The sequence below is a fragment of the Camellia sinensis genome, chromosome 3 (genome assembly GCF_055761805.1).
Source record: "Camellia sinensis isolate YWXY chromosome 3, ASM5576180v1, whole genome shotgun sequence".
Taxonomy (NCBI): Eukaryota; Viridiplantae; Streptophyta; class Magnoliopsida; order Ericales; family Theaceae; genus Camellia; species Camellia sinensis.
In genome coordinates, this window is record NC_138963.1 from 200,904,415 (window position 1) to 200,913,622 (window position 9,208).

Here is a 9,208-nt window from a genome sequence, read left to right on the forward strand (position 1 = left end):
AACCAGTCATGATCCATATGGTCCACAATTCCAAGATGCATAGGACCCATATGCCTAAAAAAGTCATTGGATTATATATATATACATCAGTTTCAATTACTACTCTTACTTTGAGAAAAGCTGCTGATATATATATTGATTCCCCATCAGTCAACTGTGCAATCACATTTCCTCACCGCAAGTAAAAAAAAAAAGTAAAAATGTTCTTGGTCACAGAAAGATGCTCTCAGCACCCCATGTGCCTCTTATTTCCAGGCTTTTCAAGTCACAAGTTTCACAGTATTTTCCAACTCTGAGTTGGCCTTGACTGAGGAGCTTCTTTTATAAGCAAAGTGAACAATTGTCCACAATTAATATATTATTTATAAATTAAATAATATTAATAATAATTTACTTTAAATAATATTAAAAATATATTATTGAGTCAAGTCGAGCCGAGTCGAGCTCGAGTTTCATTAATATTAACAAGTCAAGCCGAGCTTGAGCCCATTTACCTATCGAGCCGAGCTCGAACTCAGTAAAACTCGGCTTAGCTCAACTCGTTTGCTGTAGAGATCCTAATTTTTGGTAATTACACGTGTAACCCTGAGACTTAAGTTAATAGCATTTTAGCCCATAGTTTCGTAAAAGTCTGCGAAGTGGCCCAATAAAGGATAATTTTCTTGTATATTATCATAATTAAATCATAGAACACAACTTTATAATTGGAAATACCCTAAAACTTGATTTTTAATTTATTTACCTCATAGTTTATAAATTAATTCATAGATTTTATTTTTATTTCTATTTTTGTTTTTGTTGTTCTTCAATTTATTATTTATTTGAATATGTACATAGGTGTTATAAATAATATTTTGGTGGAAAATAGGTTGAAAAAACAAAATAAAAAAATATCTAGATATTTATGCCTTCCTTAGTCATTAAGCTAGGACCCAAGCTTATTTCCTATAAATTGAGTGCCTTGTATCAATTCCACACACACACACACACACACACACATCAGCAGCCAAGGAGAGGGTGAGAGAAAGAGTGTGCGATTAGAGGGAAGTAGACAAGAAGAAAAAAAGAAAAGGAAGAAAAGGGTGCCTTCTTGAGTCAAGGTAAGAACACATCCCTCCCTTATCTTCTCCAATCCTTCACCCATCTCATCCTATTGTCTAGATGCCCTCTTGTGTTTCATATTAATGGTAAATAGGATTTTTGATGTGTATGAAGGTGTGAGCTTGATTTAGTGACTTTGCCTTACAAATTTGTCAAATTATGCACTGCTGCAACTTTTCTAATTTAAAATAAATATCAAACCTATTTATTTCTCAAATCTAAATTTCATGTAGGATATTTGGTGTGTTTAGAGGTTGTGATAATTTTATTAGCCCCTCCTTGTGTGGATTTAGGACTTGGATATTGTGTTTAAAAATCTGGTCCTGAGTCTCTGAAAAATAGTCCACTTCTTTCAATTTTATAAAATTCTAGAAAAATCATCTCATGTTGGTTCTTCTGTAAAAATTTAGAATTCTGAGTCCTCTTTCCAACAAAATTTATTTGGGTGAAAATCATTGGGTAGATTGAGAGGAAAGCTAGTTTTCCCAATGGGTGGCAAATCTGAACAGGTTTTCGAATATAGCTTGTAAATGAATTTCTGAAGGTGTTGTGCAAATTCTGATAAATGGAATTGAAACTAGACAGGTTGATTATTGTTTCTATGAAATTTCAGCCCCTGATTTGAACTGGAAGTATTTTTACCAAAGCATTCTTGTTAGCCCTGCAAAACTGAACAGTGCTGAAAATGGTGTTTTATTGTGTTATTTGTCTCTAAGTATTTCAAAGCATGCCTAATGTTATTTGCTTGCCTTACCATACTTATGTATGACTATCATCGGCTATATTTCCTATCTTATGTTTGTCTCATGCTCTTTTATATGACCGAATTACTGAATGTGACTAACTTGCTTAGCAAAAGATCTAATAAACGGGAAATGGAAAAGGGTTGGTACTGGGTGACGTTCACCCTTGTGTTTCAGAATGATGTATGTAACATACATGTCCATAGGATGAATTATGATGGGATTAAAACCAAATGAGTTAAGTCTTGCGCAAGCGGTCTAAGTGAGCTCCTAGGTTGACACGGATGTATTCAGACTCTATGCGACGGTTTCAGGGTGTAAACGAGCCCTTTGGTATGGTATGTGCAGAGTGTAAGCGAGCCCTAGGAACGATTTGGTATGGTATGTGCAGGGTGTAAGCGAGCCCTAGGCACGATTTGGTATGGTATGTGCAGGGTGTAAGCGAGCCCATTTGTTTGGCCGTCCCTTTTGAGGTCCATCAATGTCACTGACCGGTAAATAACCGGGAGGTGGGCATAGGTGGTAAGGTCTGCAAAGCAGCAAAAGGGGAGTTCTGAATAGTCCGGTGTTCAATCTTTGTGGTTGGGTAGAAGGATCTCTTTGGGGGATTCTAGATGTCTAGTCTAACTACTAATTCATAAAACCTTGTTGTAATATTGTATGTTATGTTACCCAATTTATTTTGTGTATGGTTGATTGGTTGATAGAAGAAATGAGGGTGTGTGTGTTTTTACTGGGCATTCCAAGCTCATGGTGTGTCATGCCAGGTGATGAAGCAGTTTACAATGGCGAAGGTTATTTCGAAGGCAAATAAGATGAAGTGTTGGAGCTGTGGTTCATTTGAAGACTTTAGTTTCTTTTTTTTTTTTTCCCTTTGACTTTGGGTTTGGCAATGTTTTGGTAATCCTGTAATGGAACATAAATGAATTATCTGTGATATTAACTCTGGTTATATATGTATATTAAGATGTTTTGGTTATTTATTCTACTTGTGTTGTATTATTGTACGTATTTAACGGCCCAGAAGTTGGGGCGTTACAGAATGGTATCAGAGCTTAGGTTCAACCCTTACCCACGCATTTCGACTTCAAACGATTTGACAATCACCTACGAAGGGAAGTAGTTTTAACTTTGAATAGGGCAACGTGTTGAACATTAGCTACAATATAGAAGTAGGGGATACTGTTATTTCTACAAGTCTTTTATTGATCGTTATACCCTCATTTCATATTTGTAACCTTGTTTGATGTCGTTCACTTCAAGATTAAGTCATTACCATCTGGTCTTACTTTATATTTTTTTAATTATTCCATTTGCAACCTTGAGCCTTGATTATAACATCTTATACGTGAATTTTTTTGAAAATTGAAATTTCTTTATTCGGTGACGAATCTTGGATATTTAGTTTGAAACACGGATGGCCGACGCAGTTTCAAGTTAAATATCTAACTTAGTCACTATCTCTATAACTTTGACCACATAAAAGTCGTAAATCATAACCCATCCGTATTTCAGACGATCCTTGTATTAATTGATGCAATTACTATAATATTCTTCCATCTCCACTTCGTATTGCTTTTATTAATCCAGTTTTCACAGTCTTGTAGTTATTATTTTGCCTACATGTATATATGTGAAGTTGTGTTGTGTGCTTCCCTGTATTTGTTATTTAATACTTGATCTTATTGTTTTAAACACCGTATGATAATTAAACCATAGCTTTAAGATTAGTTGATTACCCTTGAGAATTGCCTCCATAATTAGACTCCAACTTATGCCGCACCACGTACTATGAACAGAAAGAAAAAAAAAATAGTGAACCACACTCGAGCCAACGGCTACACTGAGACAAGCGATAACACACGAGCTCGCGAGTAATAACACAATAAGAATGAAGTATCATGTAATTGAAACCTTGAGAATGGACCAATACCCATGGCTGAAATCTTGAGCCGCATTGGAAACCAGATTCTGGAACAATTAGGTCAATTGAGAGGGAAAATGCAAGAAAGTTCAAATGGGAGCTAGACCCTACGATCAAAAGGAAGAGGATGACAACCCATTAGTAATTAGAGGTAACATCGTACTCTATAATTCTTGGGTTCACGCTCTATTCGATTATGGCGCACCATTTTTTTTTTTATTTATAAAAACATCATGTGTTAAATTGTTAGGTCTTACATGTGAACCTTTAAAAACTACTTTAAGTATCGCATCACCATTGGGAGGAAGTGTCAGTGCAAATTAGAAGTGTCAGGTTTACACTTGATTTGCGACCTTGTGGTCAGCGACATGTTCAATTTTGACATAATCTTAGGTATGAAATGGCTATCTGCCCACTGAACGGTGATTGATTGCTACCAGAAGACGGTGACGACTTACACACCTGATGGGAGGTGTTTCCAATTTAAGGGGGATAGAGAGGAGGGTTTGAGCATGACAATGTGGTGGCATAATCAACTTGTTGCGAGTTCTGGTTGAATGAAGTCAAATTTTGGGACACGCAGTGTTTGAGCATGGGATTAGAGTGGACCCAGCCAAGGTAGAAGTAGTATTAGATTGGAAGCATCCAACCTCAGTATTTGAAGTTCCTAGTTTCTTAGGGTTGGCCAGTTATATTCGACGGTTTATTCAAGATTTTTTTTTTTAAAAAAAAAAAAAAAAAACTGGCCAAGCCGATGACTCATCTAACACAAAAAGGGGTAAAATATGATTAGGATGTGAACAATCCTTTGAAGAACTCAAGAGGAGATTGACTAGTGCCCAATACTTATCATTTCAGAGTGAGACGAAGGATATAGAATGTATTGTGATGCGCCTAAGGATGAGCTGGGCTATGTGTTAATGCAAAATGGAAAGGTGGTTGCTTACGACTCCACATAACTGAAACTGCATGAAAGGAATTATTCGACACATGATCTGGAGTTGGCAGCGATGGTTTTTTGCTAAAGCAATGGCGTTAATATGGTGAACAGTTTGAGATTTTCATGGATCATAAGAGCTTGAAGTATTTGTTCACACAGAAGGACTTGAAGATGAGACAAAGACGGTGGATGGAATATCTCGAACATTACCATTTTACTATATCTTATTATCCTAGCAAAGCTAATGTGGTGGCAAATGCCCTAAGTTGCAAGAACCAGGGGATTATTGTTAGCCTGACACTTAAGGAATAGAACATGGTTGGAACACTTAATGAGTTCAGAGTACAGATGAAAGTTTTTAACGAGAAGGTATACCTTGGTGCTCAAACCGCTATGCCCAAATTACTGAATGAGGTAATAGAGTCACAGAAGTATGATAAGGAGGTGGCATGCATAAAAGCGCGTATAGTATCTGGGGATCCCATACTTGATTGGACGATTCACTCGGATGGAAGTTTGAGACATCAAGGTAGCGTGTTTGTGCCATAAGATGAGTCACTTAGAGAAAAATTTCCATCATTTGATGTTTGCAATGCGCATAGGAGAGACGAAAGTGTACCAAGACTTAAAACACCAATATTGGTGGAACAGAATAAAGAAACTATAGAAAATGTGAAACTTATTCGACAAAGATTGGTGGCAGCTCAAGATCGTTAGAAGAGTTATGCAGATAAAGAAGACCTCTAACTTTCATTGTCGGTGATGTTGCCTTGAAAATTCAGCCCTGTTGAGGTATTATTCGTTTTGGAAAGAAAGAAAAATTATCACCTTGATATATCGGACCCTTCGAGATACTTTAGAAAATTGGAGAGGTTACGTACAAATTGGCTTTACCCCATAATTGGTTGGATTACATGATGTTTTCCATGTATCTATGTTGAGGAAGTATATAATGCACCCTTTTCACATCATCAACTGGGAAGAAATCCAACTCAACGAAGACGCTACTTTTGAGGAGGGACTTTAGACATCCCATTTTTGACCATCCTCAAGACTTGGACGTCACCGTTTGAACACTAGGTGATCATCCATGTTCGTGTTCGTGTTCGTCTTGAGTTCTCGGAGGTTTCGGTCGCGCGCCTTGCCTCAGGACCTCTCGGCTTGTTTGTTTTGTGCTTGGTTGTACACCAAACACTTGTGTTTTTGCTTCTGAGGGCAGAGAATGGCTTGTTGGCCATCCCCACACCTCACCGGCCTGGGCTTGAGGCCACCGGCCATGTTTTCTTGCTACCAGCCAAATATTTTGGTCAGTCGGCAATGTTTTTGGTCGACGGGCCATTTTTGTTGGTCAATCAACCATATTTTCAAGCCGACCCCTTTCCATCTGCTTTTGGCAGATATTTTATGCCAGCTGTCACAGCTAGCATCCATAATACACCCCCCTCCATACACGTGTATGAAGGGATTTGCTCCCTTTGTGTTAGCTTCTCCAAGAAGCTTAGGAATTGGATTTCTATAAAAGGAGGGCCTTCCCTCCCTTTCTAGAGGTTGAACAATCTGATATATATGATATATATCACTCTCTCTCTATATCTCCCTCTCTCTTTCTTGATTTGTGTGTGTAAAAGTGTTCCAAAGGGGTTTTTGTTCTTAGTTTTGCACTAAGACACCTAGTGTTACACGATACTTCGGTTACTAAGGTCTTGAGGGGTTGATTTTAGAGTTTTTGAGTTAGTTTTGATCAAAAGGAGGTGCTGGATTTGGTGTTCTTGAAATGTTCTTCAAGGGTGAGAACTACCTCTTTTATTCCCCATTTTGCCTTAAGCTTTTAACCTATCTTGCATGCTGTTTTGAGTTTAGTGTATAACTGATAAAAGCTCTGTATTTTTATGCTTAAGATGTTTGTTTAAGGTTACTTTTGGGTTGGGGGTTGTTTACACCCTCTTAGGCCTCGTTTGGCCTCTTTTTGTGCCTTTCTCTTTGGGCTTTGGAACCCCTTTATTTCGACCTTCTCACCACTGAAATCCAGAGGATTTTCAGTGGTGGAAGAGTGGTTTTGAAGTCATGTATAGGGGATAGACACCCCTCTCCATTTGTGTCTCATTTGCTTGCGTTTAAGGCTTATAAAGGTAACATGCTTGCTTGGCTTTATTTAGCTTCATTTCAGTGGGTATTTGGTGTTTGTTTAGCATGCTATACCTCTGTTTCATGTTGATTCGATGGCCTATTGCATGCATCATGCACTTGCTTTGTAATCCCCTCTATTTGTCATAACATGTAGCATGCATTTAGACCATCATGCTTGCATGTTTTAGCTTGACTTGATGAAGCTTTTAGCCATGTTGTGTTATGTTTAAGCTCTGTTTGTTGTTGATTTGGTCATGTTTTCCATGCTTTGTATAGCCACCATGCATTTTAGCTTGATAGCTTTGGGTGTGTGAGTCATGAGCATGCTTTATTTGGGCCATTTCAGTGATTTGGAATCACTTATCATGCTATTTCAGTCCGTGTTCCATGCTTGTTTGCTTGCATTTACCATCCTTTCAATGTTTTGAAGAGTTGTTGTTTTATGCTTTGAAAAGGGGTCATTGTGCATGCCTCTTTGTTTAAGTTTTTGGGCTGCCACATCAGTGGGTTTTGTGACTCATTTTGGCATATTATAGTTCTGTTTTGCATTGAATAATCCATGTCATGTTTGGTTGTGATAGGTGTAGAGCAATGCTCCCTTTTGTAGCTTTGAATGCCCTTTGTTTTGGGCCCATTTCTTAGCATGTTTTGGCCTTGTTCCATGCATGCTCTAACCTTGTTTTGGTTTGCCTTAGGACTGTTTTAAGTCCTCTTGGCCCTTTGGGGCTTGGTTGATATGGTCATGGCTTGAACCCCTTGGCTAGCCTCAAGTTTTGGACTCCCTTGCATGCTTTACTTGGGTAGTTTGATTGGTTTGGCACCACTCTTAATATGATTTCAGAGCTTAGCATGCTTGTCATTTGTCCATATTAGTCTCTTTTAAATGTGTTTAAAAGTTCTCCTTTCCATGCTTAAGTGATAGGCTAGTTAACATGCATGTTTGCTTTGCATTTTGGTGCCTTCATCCATCACTTTTGGCCACTGTTTTTGGGTATGGCTGAGGTCTCCCATTTCGGTTTAAACCCACCTTTGCATATAGACGCATATTTGGCATGTTGCATCTTATTACATTGCTTGCATGTTCACATTCCATCATGTTTATATACTTAGTGTATTACATGATGATTAGCTAGTTGTATTATATAACCTTGTTATATACTTGGCATGTTCATGTTACATTGGCATTAGCTTGCATGCTTAGGTAGCATTGGGTTACATTGAGTCAACATGCTCATATTGCATTGCATTAGTTACATGCCTTGCATTGTATTTAGCATACATGCATTACATGGTGTTTGATTTGGGGTGTCAAACCAAACGTGAGGAATGAGGGATGTTCGTACTTAAAGTGACGAAATGTGCCTCAATCTTCGGTCGCCGTCACTCTTGATCCAACATGATAGAATGTGTAGCATCCATTTGTTTTGTGCATCCATTTTACATTGATATGCACACTTGGCTCCTTCGGCCATCATGCGTTGAAATGCGTGATTGGTGGCCCGAGGGTCGAGAGCCATACTCCCTTGAGTTCATAGCATGATAGGGAGGGTGCTCGTGCATACATTTGGCTTGCAAATTCCATGCCATGCACTTTCTGTCCTCTGTTGCAGCAAAACCAATATTCTCTAGGAAGAAATGGCCGGTCGGTAACTTTCAGTGCCGGCCGACTATCAATACCCAGCCAGTGGTCCCATTTTTGGTCGATGACCATATTTCCATGGCCGGTGGTGTTTTCTCTCAGCCGGTGGCATCCCAAAGTGTTCAGGGAGTGGTTTAGAAGCAACCTTAGGATTTTCACAATTATCAGAGGTGCAGAATAGTGCAAACAGAGGCAACAGAGGCATGGCAACGGGTTTCCGAGCAAGGCAAATCAAGCATGCATCATCTAATCATTCCGAGGCAGAAATGCGGCGGCCTTTTGAATTTCATACTTAGTTTATTTTGTAATTAATTCGTTAATTAATTAAGGGACTGTAATAATTAATTAGACAGAGTAGTTAATTATCTATTGGGTTTGTATTATTCTTTCGAACCCTCCGTCGAGAGAGCGAATTTGTAATAAGTGTACGTGTGTGTGTGAATGTCTTCCAAACCCACGTCTTTCTCCCTTTTATTTACTAGCTTTTGATGGTTAGTTTAGGGCATGTTTCAATTAGCATACTTATGCTCGCATTTTTGCATCATTCATCTGTATTGCATGCACCGGGCTTGGCGCATCATGCTAACTGCATAGTATTCCAAATCCAACTTGAATACGTATATTGAGTTGTCACATTCCACATGACATTCTTAGCTTGGCTGAGCCTATTCTAGTTGCATTTTACATGCGTTGCATTAGCTATCTTAACATAGCTAGGATCATGCATTGATTAC